Below are 15357 nucleotides of genomic sequence, written 5' to 3' on the forward strand. Positions count from 1 at the left end.
ATTATACTAACTAGCTCTCTTTCTCACACAAACACATCCATAAATACATACATTAGACATGCAGAGAAGGACACCTAAATGTAATGAGATATGCCATGTTCCTGTTTTAGCCTGCACTGTACACAGAGTTGGTTTTGGAGGATTGGTAGTTCTCAGAAATATATATCCTGTAATTCTGCATCACTGGGTCAAAACTGAAAAGAGGCAAAACAAAATACATGTTAAACCACTGAATTTAAGGATTTACATGTTAATGTCACAGCACCGTTACTTTAAAATGTATGAGTGAAAACTGACAGACACAGCTTTCAAAACCTGAGCCGTGTTTGTTGCAGAGATTGCATGTTAATGCATTACAGCTGCTCTGTTGTGATGGTCTAAACTCTGATTTCATGTTAACACACCGCAAATGAGAACAATAACTGCCCTACAGAGTAAAATGAAATCCACCCTCAAGTTACCTTTTGATTTCTACCTCTATGATGTACCTACCTACTGTACTCAGTACCAGCCAATCATTTCTACTCCTCGTCAGTGTGAGGTTGGTAAGGTCAGCCGCTCCATGGCAGCTCTGACATTCAGTGTGGACTACGGTGAGACCCAGAGATCCCCTCTCACATCAACACACCAGCCTGGGAATAAAAGAGCCCTTTCTCTCCTGGACTGGGCTGTGTGTGAGGTGTCTGTCGCCACGGGCAAAGAGAGCACAAGGCATTTTCAAGCTCCCCTTCATCTCCTGTGTGTGTGAGAGACCCCTCCACCCCGGCTCATTCCTGAACAGAGAGCGGCTTCTAGCCCCTGTACAGCCACTCAGCCGGTCCATGTGTCTGACGGGGAGTCAGACAAACACAGGCCCGGCATGGCAAACATCTCACCCCTGTGTCTGCATGGGAACATCTGGCCTTCTTAAGGCTGCTCCTGGCCCCTGTCAGAGCAGACCACACCACACCCAGTCTGACCGTCAGGCAGCCTGCATACCTACAATGTATCTAGGCATACAATTTATCTCCCAGTACATTGACCCAAAAGGAAAGACCCTTCTCACAACAGCAGTTTTGAGGGGTAAACACAGCTGAAGCTAATAACATAAATTGTGTAATTTAGGCGTTACTGTGTGTGCGAGCATGTATGCTGACGCACAGAAACAGCCAGAAAAATGGCATTAGCTATTAAGCTGCATTTACCCGTCAAAATGGCTTCTGCGAAAAGGGTCGATTGGTGGTGTTTTTCCAGCCCATATCCTACCCATAGGGCCATATCAGAGCAATACAGTTAGCCCAGTTGATCAGAATCCACTTCCCTATCTCCCTCTCCTGCGTATATCAACCTGCCCTCTCATACAGATCTCTCCTCCAGCTGTCCAATGATTAAAGACTGATGAGGTACGCTCAAAGGTCTATGCCATTGAACACAACATTAATGCACCCAGCAGCAAATTTTTTGCCATCGACCCCCCTGTTCCCTGCAATAAAGACAGAGCCATCAATCAGGCTGAGATAGCCGGCGCTAGACACGGGCTGATGAAGTAGGGGACTTTGGAAGCTAATGACGAATGGATCTCTCTCAGATATGGCCAAAGTCTACCATAGCACCCAGACAAGGACACTTGACCTTTAGCAAAACCCTGAACCATTTTCCGCCTTCATCCTGCAATGCAAAATGGAGGCAACAGAACACTAATGCACCATCAGACCACGACTGTACATGAGCCCTCCGGACAAGGGTGTCACACCAAATTCTGGGCCCTGGGTACAAGGATTCCCCCCCCCCCCCCATGAATGTTCTTCCTAGGGGGAGGAGGTTTAACCCATTTAGACTGGGACACATTATTTTGTGCTTTAATTATTGAAAACCGAGTGCCACGCTGCAAGCTTGTAGATCTGCTATTTTTGAAAAATCGTGACAATTTGTGCAAGTCTTTGAATATTTCAAATCCTTCTAAGGTTTTTATCTGGTGGAAACCAGATCTTTAAAGAGATGAGTTTGTGGCGAGACTTTCAGGCGACCTATTTGCCGATTGGCTGTCCATGTCACATGGTAACCGAGCTAGTTTCATGATTGGGAGCGGCCCTCCAGACGATGGGTGGACAGTACTGCATTAGGGCCAATAGCAGGGGACTTTACCTCTCCTCCAGACTATGGAATCCTGGACTGGTGTAATGAAATATTTTGTCCAGCAGGGAGCACCATTCCTTCACACTTCACAGGCCAGGCCCTGTGGTCACACATTTCTGGACACCAATGTCTGTGTAACATCCATGCATTCATACAACTGCGAGTCTGCCGCTGCGTGCTTGATTTGGCTGTACACGCTGACTTGTTCATCAGGAAACATGCTCCCTCGTCGATTGGATTTTACAAAACAGACCCGCGTCGTCACATTGAATCCTGTTTAAGAAGAGCTTAAAACACAACTTTCTAAAGTTACATTGATGACGTGAGGAACGCTAAAGTCGTCTTGGTTACATAGTAGGCTATGCGAAAATAACAAAGCTCAGAGTCGCAAATTCAATGATCGCTGCATCAGCACACACAAAACACGGGCGTGAGAGAAGTAAATGAATGAAATGGACATCACGTTTAGCCGATTCAACGATTCCAAAAGTCATACGATTGGAAGTTATTGCTGCATGCGGCTACATGCGTCTCATGCTGGTTTTGTTAGGCAACAGCCAGGGTCCAGGGAGTGCACAGAATTTTAGAGAGGCATGGGCTGACATTTCTAAAAGGGCCTTTTCATACGGATAAAAGTTAAGGGCTCAAGCCCCTTTTGCTGTATGTGCGCACGTGCCTGGCGACCAGCGCATCACATTACAGACTTATCATTTCAATCCGTTTCTTTGCAAAAACACATTTCTTTTAGAAAACATTTGTATTCTTGTTTCTCCCAGTGTTATGGTTTTTAATGTGTAAATATAGCACTTTATTATGGGGAAAAACGTGTGTAGGCCTATTTTCCTTTTTTAAATCGCTAAAATAGCGCATTTTTGAACACATTTCCTTAACGGTTAACGGTTAATTAAATGATAAGGCCTAACGGTTATCGGTTAAGAAAAAATCTCCATTTGGCCATCCCTAGACATATAGCCTACAGTAAGTTAGAATATTATGAAATATACATGAGAAAGAACACCAACACTAACTTCAACACACCAATCCACCAGATTTTAAATTGACTGTGTGTCGATTCTTGTTTGTTTCTATGTCAGTGGTGCTCAAACCTTTTCATGTGAAGGACCCCCAAAATTATATGTATTCGGCCACTCCCATCCCAAAATATATTGTTACAGGGACCCCCCAGATGCAAAATTTTAGTTACAAATGTTCGCTTAAAAAATACATATATTCAAAGATTCGCACACATTTTCACAACTTTTCAAAAATCGCTGATCCACAAGCTCGCAGCGTGGCACTCGGTGCTGTGCTGTGAGCTTCTATATCTGCTATTTTTCAATAGTTAAAGCATAAAATAATTAAGGCCCCTTCACCTTGGGCCCTAGTAACTCAGTCCCACTTTTCCCCCCTACCTCCAGAGCCCAGTTGACAACCACTGCGCCTTGGCCAGTCCTGTTCTCACGCTCAACCCATTGAGTGACCTTCAACAGGCCGGCTAGTCCTACTAATTGGGGTCTCTAAAGAGAAGAGCAAGCTGTCCGCCATGCTGCAACGAGGGAGGGCCTGCAGGGGCGATGAAAGCAGGAACCTTGTATTGTATTTTACGATTTGCTGAAAAAAGAATTAATCAGTGTTTGGAAAATAAATTAATTCAAACATCAATGCTAAACAACACAAATAAAAGATCCAATATACAGGTAGAGGCACAAAATAGAGTAGTAAAGGATAACGTCAAGGGCATTTGAACCCTAAGCAATACGACAATGAGCCATATAACTAATTTAAAGTCAATGATACTTATCAATGCATGACTCCTGGGGGTTTGCGTAGGGAAGGTCTTAAGGCCACTTTTAACCAAACAGATTCGTGGCCGAATCGGCGGCGGATAACGGCGGAAAGCGTCTGTTGCCGAACGGGAGCTCATCGGTAGGTTTTCGGCAGCGGGTCGGAACGTTATCGACGGAAAACTGGAAGACTGGACTTGCTCAGTTTTGTAGAGTCGCCCCTGGACGTCGGTGAATTGTAGTGAGTTGTAATGGACCATTAGTTTGCTACTGCTGCAGCAAAACCAAGCCTAAATAAGCCAGAGACATTTTCCCGTTGCACATTTTAACTAAATAGCATATTCACAATCTCAACTCTCAATTTCCTATACTAATCAACTCCAAGGCAACGCTAGTAATAGTGATGTGTGTTGTTTTGGTGTGAGGAGAAGAAAACTCCGGACAGGAAGCATCTCCGCTTCTGCTCCTCGGTTGCCAGATTCTGTGAGTTAAACAAGCGACCAGGTCTATGAAAACAAGGCCTAAAGAAGCGTCCGGTTTCACCTATTGAGCTCTATTACATTCGCTATTTTCGAAAAGAATGTTGAAAGCAAGGCCAAATAAGCAACTACAATTCAGAAACATGCCCAAACAAAAGTAACCCACAACTAGCAACATTATAGGAAAACAGGATCAAAGTCGCTTGTAACGAGCCGATATGGCAACACAGTGCGCATGCGCAAAACTGTACAGTAATTACAGTCGGCATACAGTCGGCTGGAAAATTCAATGTGCTTAGTTTTTTGCAGTTCTTTGCAGTTCTTTGCAGTCTGTGAACAGTTTGAACAAGTCTCCTGTTGTATTTTCGGTGTGGAGGCACCTTTATAAGATCTGCATGATTCTGCAACTAATCCATCAATCTAATTGCTCTCACAAAGAAAGAAAGAGCAGGGTTGATGTCCTTTACTCAAGAACATGGAATACAGCGATACAGATTCATGATTTAGTGCTGGCTTGGTACTCCCAACCGGCACCAACCTTGCCAAGTGTAAGACATGGTGATATGACAGCCAATGGGGATGACTACACTTTCCTGTCAGTGTGATTCGCATATTGTTTGTAACATGAATGGGAAGGATAATCTATACAGGACCAGAGTCAATCATGTCAGCAGGATACTGAAAGACTAAGAATAGAACAAAATAATCACTGCTAAGAATGTACTGTATGTCAAGGTAAAGACACAAGTGGAGGACTTGAACACTATACAATGAGTCTGATTTCTGAGGCAAAGCCTGAATGATAGCGTCAGTTCATGAGACATAAGATTTGAGTAGGGAGGGCGTCTGCAATTAATTTGCTAATCCATCAACCTAATTGTGCTCACCCACCAATAAAGCAAAGAATGGCCAGCCATTCAGAAGCAATGGAGCATGTTGTGGGGTGCGTGTGTGGGTCTCCATGGAGCCAGCAAGGCCACGGCCCCTTGGCCCTAAAAGCCTCGCCAGTGCTGAGTTGAATGGACTCTGAGTTGATCCACGCAGGCAGGACTAATCCATCCAAGTCCAAAGAATTGTTTAACCATGTTTGACTGATTAACCCTAAACCTCAAATTTTGCTTAAAATCTATCTGTTCAATGAACTCTCTCTCTCTCTCTCTCTCTCTCTTACCCTCTCATCATGCTGCAGTGTGTGGGTGGTAGTGGTGATGGATGGAGAGAGCAAGCAAAATAGAGATAGAGAATGAAAAGAGAAAGCAAACTAAAAAAGATGTGGGGCTGTAAAACAATCCATTTGGAGGAAGCATAGAGAAGTCAAAAGGAAAGCTTTTTTGTTGCGAGCTGCAAATTCTCAAAATGCACATAGCACATGAGTTCTCGCAAACCAGCTGTCGCTAGCATTCAAAGGTCAGACAACCCTCGCCTTGAGAGAATTCCAATAGATACTGTAGAAAGTCAGCAGCACCTTGGTGTGTTAGCATACTGCACTGGTATGTCGGTTTTTGCCAGCTTCGTGGGAGACGAAGATTTAAGGCACTCCCTGTATGGAGCAGAGGTTGCCAGGAAGATTAACCCAGCTTCCTTTTATAGCCCCTGACAAGAGGTTAAATCACACATTACAGCGCCTGAAATGCCTCTCAGTAATTAGATCAGGAATATTACTCTCTTTTTCCCCTCGCAGACTGCAGCTGATCAAAAGCCTAATGATGGTGTCAGTGCCACGAACAGCACTGGATGAGTAAATCTCCCTACTAGTGGGAAAGCAGTCTTTCAGGCACACTAACCCAGCTAAACTGCACTGGACATACGTAGTGTGTGCTTGCCACAAAGTACATGTACAGCACACCAAATAATTAGACTATAGGTACTATAGTTACTATATATATACTGTATTAATGCATTGTTGAAAACAATCATTATGTTACCCCGTTGGTAATTTGCCATCTTTTCGTCAGTGATTCTAGCCTTCTAGGTTATGGTTGCATGTCACACTAGTTTGTATACACGTTGTGTAACTGTGGGAGAAGCTAGTGACTACAAGTTATTTCTGCATGCCACCGAATCCCTTCCTCGCTCTGAGGATAGTGTTCTCCTCAAAAGGTGAGCTACTAAGCTAGCCTAGATCGTATAAGCACCTGGTCCCACGTTAGGGCTGAGGGGGCTATTAGCTAATAATTACAGACGCACCATGCATGTAAACCCTTTGCGGTGTGTCCCAGGGAAGTCAGCTATGGCAAGAAAGACTAGTGCTTCTGTGACTGAATGATTTGATCTGGCTCCAGTCCAGACTCATGAGTAGGCTACTTTGAAATGGGCCTTTCAAAGACTGGCCACCCATCTTCCATGCCCCCGTCTCGTCTTCATCGCAATCACATTCTGTGGCTGTTACAGTGCTTCAGGGCACATAGTCTGAGTAATACATAAAGGTTGTGCGCTATCATGATAGAATTTGACATTTTCCTCTACTAATTCAATGCTTCCTTTGAAAACAACCTCCCCTTCTCACACACACACACACACACACACACACACACACACACACACACACACACACACACACACACACACACACACACACACACACACACACACACACACACACAGAGAGAGAGAGAGCGAGCGTAATTCACAATGTACATAATGGACAATTTCATCATTTGCTCATGAGCTCAACGGGCGCAAACAAAGGAGGGAAATGGCAACAGATATGCCAATCACTGATTGTTGAAAGATGTCTGATGAAAGAGACGAGTACCAACAAAAACAGATAGCTTTTCTTTCCTGTGGCGTGTTCCATGTCGCCCCTGACAGCACAACCAACTCCTTGCGAAAAGAGGCCCGTGGGTGACAATAGATTCCCATAAGAGCTCTGACCCTGTCCTACAGCCATACAGGTGGCATGGCCCTAAACGCAGGAAGCAAAAGGGCTTTCACAGGATGCAGATTATAAAGTTATTTAGTTTCCACCCAAAGTCCTGCTTTCAAGAGGTCACTTTTAGAGCTACACAAAGAAAGCCATGGGTGTTTTTGCAGAGACCATGAAGTACATTTTCATGAAACCTTCGATGATAAAGGTCTATTTGTTTTAAAGACATTTGGCTCCAGTCAGTGCCTTAAAAAAGAAAGAAAATACAAAAGTTCACTTGTATACAACTTTAAAACTTTATGACAACACAGCCCGCACTGTTATTTCGATTAGTTAATCAACAGATTGTGTGTTGTGTGATGCCCTTCAACAGTTTATGAAGAATAACTCACTATGCCAAAGACAACATTGTTATTACAGCATGATAATAGAAAAATGCAAAAAGGAGATGCTAATATCAACAACGGTTAATAATATCAACAATTTATGAAGAATAACTCACTAGGCCAAAGACAACATTGTTATTACAGCATGATAATAGAAAAATGCACAAAGGAGATGCTAATATCAACAACGGTTAATAATATCAACAATTTATGAAGAATAACTCACTAGGCCAAAGACAACATTGTTATTACAGCATGATAATAGAAAAATGCACAAAGGAGATGCTAATATCAACAATGGTTAATAATATCCTGCTGTCGTTGAGTGGAGCAGAGTTTTATGAACTGTGATTACAGCCAGCGTCTCTCCAACCGGCATCTAAGGTTTGGACATCTCAGGATAAGCAGCTGGCTGAAGACAGCAAATAGGCGAGGACACATAAACAACTAAAGCCGGTCTGAGCATAACCCCCGCACCCTTGTTTACTGCCTCTCTTAAGTGCATTTCATCCCCACCGGTTTCACAGCAGTGGTAGTATTTCAGCATGCAGTACAGGGCGGCTGCTGAAGCCACGGGGACTATGTATGTACAGAGGGCTCAGTCACAGGCCAGAGACTGTTTGGACAATGTAGGTGTCTCACACACACACACTCCCTGTTTGGAATAACGATTCAGATCCGCAGCTAAAGGAGAGCTCCTGGCTCCTTTATAAGTGGAGGAGGTCCAATAAAAAGTAACAGCTGACTGTTTTTGACTGCTGCTGCTGCTGCTAACGCTTCAGAGGAAGTTCTGCTTGGCTCGACTCACCACATTGCTATCAGTGGTGGGGGAAGGAAAGAAAAGCCTGGATTTGCTTCAAACGGGCACTGAATGACATGCCAGAGATTAGACTCTGAAGGTCACAGCCTTCGCCTATCCTTTCAACTGCTTTTCACAACACAACCCTGGGCTCTTTTAAAACAACAAGAAGAATGTCATCTGGTTACTTTTCAAGGCACGGAGATAGCATTCACTCTGGCCAACAATGAGCGCTAACAGGACCAGAGGGTTAGGAGGTTATGAAGGGCCCCATTCTACCATGGCTCTCCAGCACACAGCACGCACACAAAAAAAGCACACCCACACACTGAGGCCTTGAGAAGTGGCAAAGGCGATGATAAACTAAGCGGGTCACGGCACTGACCGTTCACCTCTTTGGCTTCCTCTCAGCTCTGCCTCCATCCCTCCCCAGCACAGCACACCACCATAGCCAGCTTGTCCTCCAGGGCTGCTCAATGAGGAGGACCTCAGGAACATTAAGCTCAGCCACAGATCAGATCAGATCAGATGTATAAAAAAGAAATCGAAATAATTTTAATTTGGTGTAAAATTATAACATTTTACACCAAATTAAAATTATTTCGTTTTTTTTTATACAAAGGCCACACTTAACATCTTGAACCCTATTAAAACATTCAGCAAAAATAGCAGATCTACAAGCTCACAAACGTGTCACAATTTGTGTAAAGGGAAAATGTAGGGGCATAATTTATATAGACCTCTGGGGGACTCCAGTCAATAAAGTATATAGGGTTTAAGTGGTTACCCCCCCGCCCCCTGCTTAACTTTCCCTGGCTCTGCTATTGGCAGGAATCACAGTGCCAGTGGTAGGTAACGCTGGCAGTTGGCATGGATGTCGGAAAAATGCGCAGCAATAATGGCAGACTTGCTAATAGCATCTATTAGGATTACTGAGAATGATATGTGACTCGCTTGGCAACCTCTTGTTACAGTGAGCATGGTGAGGGGGGGGGGGCTGGGTGATCCAACTGGGGCAGCCTTATCGCATGCCATAAACAGATAACAGTATCTGCCCTGCTCCTCTGCAGTTCCTGTGAGATGGGGGCGCATAAACAACCTCTCCGTCCCCAGTGCCCCTGCAGAGAAGTCAACTACCCTGATCAGATGCACAGATGCTGCCTAGACCAGCCCTCATTCCTGCTGCTGGATGCTGTTGTTGCTGCACTGAACAAGTCACTAGGAAGCTTAAGATTCCTCTATGATTTGCCTCAAGCTGAAGACAAAACAATTTCATAAGGCCCTGTGGTCTTGGTGTTTATAACACTCCCAAGCTTGAGGCCTAGAGTTTGCTGATTATGCAGGCTGTACAGCAGGAGCATGCCTCTTTGCCCTAATTGGACCTGCCAGCTAGTCAGCTACCATGCGAATCTATGCAAAAAAAGGACATCTGCAGAACATAACAGTATCTGGGTTCAAATTAGGCTAATTCTCCTGCACTCCAACATGGCACCATGTGAATCACTAAACTAAATAACATGTAATAGCAAACCAACAGTCACAGACTTGCAAATCAATCCCCTGTTCAGGAAGGCCGGTATTCAGAAACTGTCACCAGCAAATGTGGACGTTTCATAGAGCCACATTCTTTAGCCCCATCCTGAGTCCTGAATCCTGTTCCTGACCTCTACAGTGTGACTACTAGTGACATAGCCCAGCCACACAAAGGCTACTGAACACCTGCCCCGTCTCTGAAAAACAGACTTGTACAGCTGAGAAGACACAGCGTGGCCTGACAGCTAGTCTCCCTGAGTGGTGGCTAGCTGTGTGGGAACGTGTGCGCCGACAGCTGCTCTGGTGACTGTGGAGCTGAAAGGTAGGGATGGCAGACAGATCCCTATCCTGTAGTCCAGCCCAGGGGTGAAGTGTAATTCAGCACATGGTTGAAATTCCAAAAATGTGAGTCATGTTTAAAAAAAAGGCAAATAATCTCTTCCCTGCATAAAATTCACAAGCACCTGCAAGAGATTAAAGAACTACAAGCCCCCGCTAGAATATGACAGCATAAAATACTATGCGTTGCAAAGAGTGCATGGTTACAAATTACCAATTCAAGCGACGCTTCTAAAAAGCAACATCAAATGCCTTGGCTTTTGAATAAAACAAAATGAGCGACGGCCAAGTGGCTCATTCCAGCACTGAAAATAAGCTGTTTAGCCAAGTTATTTCACAGTAAACAATCACTGAATCATAATTGTAACTAATCAGTGTATTCTAATGAGCTCTCAGTGAATCCCAACAACAGCTGAAACATAACAAAAGAAAAAAGAAAGCTGCCCAAGTTCCCCCTATTCATGCTTTGTACCTTGTGATCTGTTATTCATAGCCTGGCTCTGATGTCTCCGAGAAATACAGTATGGCTTTGATGTCATCCTCTTTTATTACTGCCGTTTGAAATATGCCTAATATTGGGATTCAGTATAATTTGGACCTTATGTGCAGAATGCTCTTGAACACAAAACATATGGGCAGCAATGTGAGGTGTTCTGAATGATGCCGTCTACTCTGTATAGGACTAGCATTCCCCTGCCCTATGCATTATGCCATACACTTACTACGAGCAAATAGCATGAGCTGAGAAACGGAGTAGGTGTACCTACCATATTCATACGGGACTCGCTACTTGGCTTTCATATTTCCACTCAAACCAGCTTAACCATGTAGGCATAAGTATATAATGTTCTCACTGCTGGACATTTTGTCACAGAATAATTCACCTAGTACTTTGGTAACTGATTTAAAAGGCATTATACTGTAAGCCAATTCTACGCATTCTCCTTTTTAATGAAAATAATCCTCTTTTCCCAAATTCTGAATCAATACAGTCCAATATATGAGCCACGAGTTGGCTGGAAAACCATTATAAACACGCTTTTTACATCTGTGTGTCAAGAGCAAAAGTCATGCTGCAGTGACAGGTCAATGAATCTACACGACTCATGCATATAAAAAGGGAAACAGTGGTAAGCATACATGACATGGTCCACCACCAGGCTAATGAACATATGCAATAAAGTGGTACTTTAATTGGGTTGAACATTTTCATTCCCCTGCATGCTGCTGACTGAGATAATATTCCATGAAGAATTCAACTCCAACATTATCTGTCCCTGACATATGTGTCGACCACAAGCATTCAGCCTTTTATTTTCTAGCTCTTCTTTATCAATAACTGCAAAAAAAGACAAATGATTTCAGTGTAACAAATAAAAGCAATGGTTCCTGAACCAAGAAATTGATTTATGCTCAACATAACTGTTATATGGGAAACATGGATTTACGTGTTAAGCAGTGCATTACTGAAAGACAGTTTATCCAGTCCTTGTGTAATAAATGAGTTGTTAGCCTTTGATTACATATAGATTGTACACCAATTAAGCTACTGCAAATTTTACATCCCTTGCTTCAGGAGGACATTTGACAGATTTATCTTTAAAAAGGCATTGACCCTTTTTGCATCAGGAGGGAACAGATTGCTTCATTTGGTTGGGAAAAATAGCACCCAGATGCGAAAGGGATCCCTCCTTTATGATAACTGCCGAGTCAAGGAGCCTGCGTTTCTCTGGAAACAAGGTCTGTAATTTAATTATCCACCCTTTGGAAATGTAGGGCAGCACAGCTACAAATGCAAAACTGCACTTTTGGGTATGAATGTTGTGCTCAAGATGGAGTAAAGCGTTCTTAAAACACAACAGCTGGAACCCCTCCCAGCTGTTGTGCTCCCATAGCCTAAATTAAATAAACTCTCATGAGAAGAGAAACATAACTGCACTACTGAAAATAGTCTTCTTAGTCGCACTTTGTTATATGCATGTTGGTGTACTTTATCTCTAATAACAAATGTAACAATCAACATTTCATAATCCTCTAATTATCTTACCTTGCAACATCATGATCAATATTAGCTGTTATTGAAAACATTGCTACAGGACGTGCCTCCAAGAATAATCTACTGTACTACTAGGCTACAGTATATCACACACGATTCACCGTGTGATAGACGCACCACCACGAGCCAGACTCAATATCCTTTAACATAACACAGAATTAAACTGTATAGATTAGGTTTGGAGCAAGAGACGTATCGATAAGACCCCATTTAGTTGAGTGCACGGTTAGGATTCCGGACATTTGATCGGACAGAAAAGAAACCTTATACTTTTAAGACCAAGAGCCCATTAAACGTTATTATGGCAAAACCTAATATTTCCATCATGATTATGTGAAAACTACTTCTCTGTGCACTCCAGTGCAGCACGGTCGGTGACGTCAACCTTTTATTATCTTTGCTTGTTATTGCAGGTGAACAGGATTTAATTGATTATCACCATCATCATCATCACCACAGATTATTCTTACAAGTACACTTCCAACTGTATGGCACGTTATTATTAGAATATAACAGGACCAGCCAGAGGGAAGCGCTTCTACATTGGGATGCCCATAATAAACTGCCATCCCTAAAATAAGTAAATCAAATAAAGCTCAAGCTGTGAGGTAACTGATGAAGTGATGATACATTGATAGCTCTGAATGACAAAATGCAAACAAGAATCCCAACTTCCAACCTAACTTTCTTATTTAGTCCACCTTCAATGCTTTGTCAGGAGGATGGTAATAATGTTAAGACGGTAGCTAGCCAGGGGGAGACAACACCTGCTTTATTATAGAATACAGGCTAACACAAATAATAACAATGGCAACAATTATGTGGCCAAAAGGGGGACTTTCAAGTGGAATGAGGGCATATCATTGACCACTTGCTGGTTGTTATATAGAACAGTGGTTCTCAAACCTTTTCATGTCAAGGACCCCCAAATTGCTACCTATTAGCCTATGGACCCCCAATTGAAAACATATTGCAGGAACACCGAATATTTTTATGGCTCTAGCAGTGATTCCCAACCATTTTAATTTCAGGGACCCCCAGTTTGACATGCATTAGGCTACGGACCCCCATTTAATGGCATTTCTATCTCTGAGACTCTAATTTATATTGTAAAATCAATGTTTATTTAACTCTGAGTTACAGAGCCATAAGGGTCTTGGTTCCTTAACCATCATTACGCTGGGGACCCCCTGGGACTCCCTCAAGGACCCCTGCCTGGGGGTCCCCGGACCCCTCTTTGAGAACCAACGATAGTCTAAAGACAATCAGACAGATTTAAAGACAGCTTTTAGAAAACACCTACCCTTCCACATTCACTGAACACGACACACAGCCACCAGACGTATATGTGGTTCTTGTTGTCGCTTGCCAAAAAAGAACAGATCTACAAGCTGACAACGCGTCGAGCTTGTAGATCTGTTCTTTTGGCAAAGCGACACCCCCGAGCGATGGAGTATAAATTAAGCTTCAGTTCAGACTGAAACATAACACACAGAGCCCCATTGTTACCGTGTCTGAACAATATTAATGGCACAAGGGAATAAAATGTCACGAAAATAGCAGATATTGCTATTTTCAAAGAAACGGCTACTTACTCTCCGTTCACCTCCACGAAAGGCATCACTTAGTACGTCGTCATCGTTGTTAAAAAAAATGACAGGTCTTTATTTTTTGTGTTGCCCTGCTGTTGCCCTGAATCACTGCTGCTGCCTGCTGCTGTCTGCGGCAGCGACTTCCGGACGCATGCGCACCAATTGGGTGCGTTCCAGATGGAGTAAATTCTGCGCTGTCCTGCGCACAATATCGCTGCCCCCCTTAAAGGTACAACCTGGATTGTAAAAAAAAAAAAAAGATTTTCTTTTAATAATATAGTATTATTTTCTTGAAATAATTCATTTAGGAACTTCCTTTATTTCCAAATGATACTGCATACATTACCAATATACGAACAAGCATTTAAAAGGTTGAAAAATGGATTTAACAAGACTAAGTGCTTAAAGGGTTAGATAGTTCACCCCAAAAGCCAAAATGTTTGTGTCTCCATAGGGAACAAAGGAGGCTCTTGTGTCTCCATATGGAACCACTGCTGGTCATCAAATTATTGGCTTACCCCCCGGCTCCACCGGGCGCGTCGAGCGTCGCGTCAACGTCAACGCAGGGAACGCTCCCGTTTTAATCAATGTAGGGTGCTCCACTGCCGACGTCAACGTCCGCGTCGGACGCTCAAATTCGCCCCGGTTCATTTTTTGACGGCGTCCGACGCCGGCACGACGCCGTCATTTTGGTGGAGCCCTAGCCTAGGATGCAACAAAAAACAACATATATCCATCAATTCAAGTCTCCATAGGGTGAGTGATTTTTGGTTGAACTATCCCTTTAGAGGTACAATGGATATTAAAAATGTGCAACATTTTATAATATAGTATTGTTTTCTTGAAAATATTAATTAACCTGCATCTCCTGCATGTGTGCATGCGTGCGTTAGTCACACCTCATGTCACATATCTACTGGCACTGCATAGTACTGTGTTCTATCTGTCTGTCCTTCAATGTTATATGAGATACATAAAGGTTTCCTGTGTAAATAAGCCGGAAAGCTTACTAGGATCTCCTTTTAGTTGACCTTGTAACAGTGAACTGTACTGTCATGAAACTGCACCTTTTCCTATGCAAACTTCTAATAAAGTCTTTAATCAATCAATCAATCAATCAATCAATCAATCAATCAATCAATCAATCAATCAATCAATCAACACAACATGCTCCATATAAGACATAATTCATTTGCACTGACCTGTTCTGACATCACAATGATGACTTGACCAGCTGAGCAGAAGGATATAGCTGACCTGTTCTGACATCACAATGACTCGACCATGCTCAGCGTTCTCAAATTAAGGCCTGGCCCTAACTGGGCCCTAAAGCACAATATCTGGGATGCCCATATATGGACATATTATGTCAGTCTCATGTGGTCTATGACGTCAAACATTTATGATG

General features: G+C 43.1%; 1 protein-coding gene across 1 annotated transcript in view; it reads right to left on the reverse strand.

The window, feature by feature from the left end:
- Nucleotides 1-14078, reverse strand: part of fam222ba (family with sequence similarity 222 member Ba) — a 39342-nt gene extending 25264 nt beyond the window's left edge. The window contains exon 1 of the mRNA XM_080749825.1: nt 13953-14078. The gene's annotated coding sequence lies outside the window, so the exon portion shown is untranslated. The remainder of the gene's footprint in view (nt 1-13952) is intronic.
- Between the last annotated feature and the right edge of the window lie 1279 nt (nt 14079-15357).

The sequence above is a fragment of the Nannobrachium achirus genome, assembly GCF_963921795.1.
Source record: "Nannobrachium achirus genome assembly, chromosome: 19".
NCBI lineage: Eukaryota > Metazoa > Chordata > Actinopteri > Myctophiformes > Myctophidae > Nannobrachium > Nannobrachium achirus.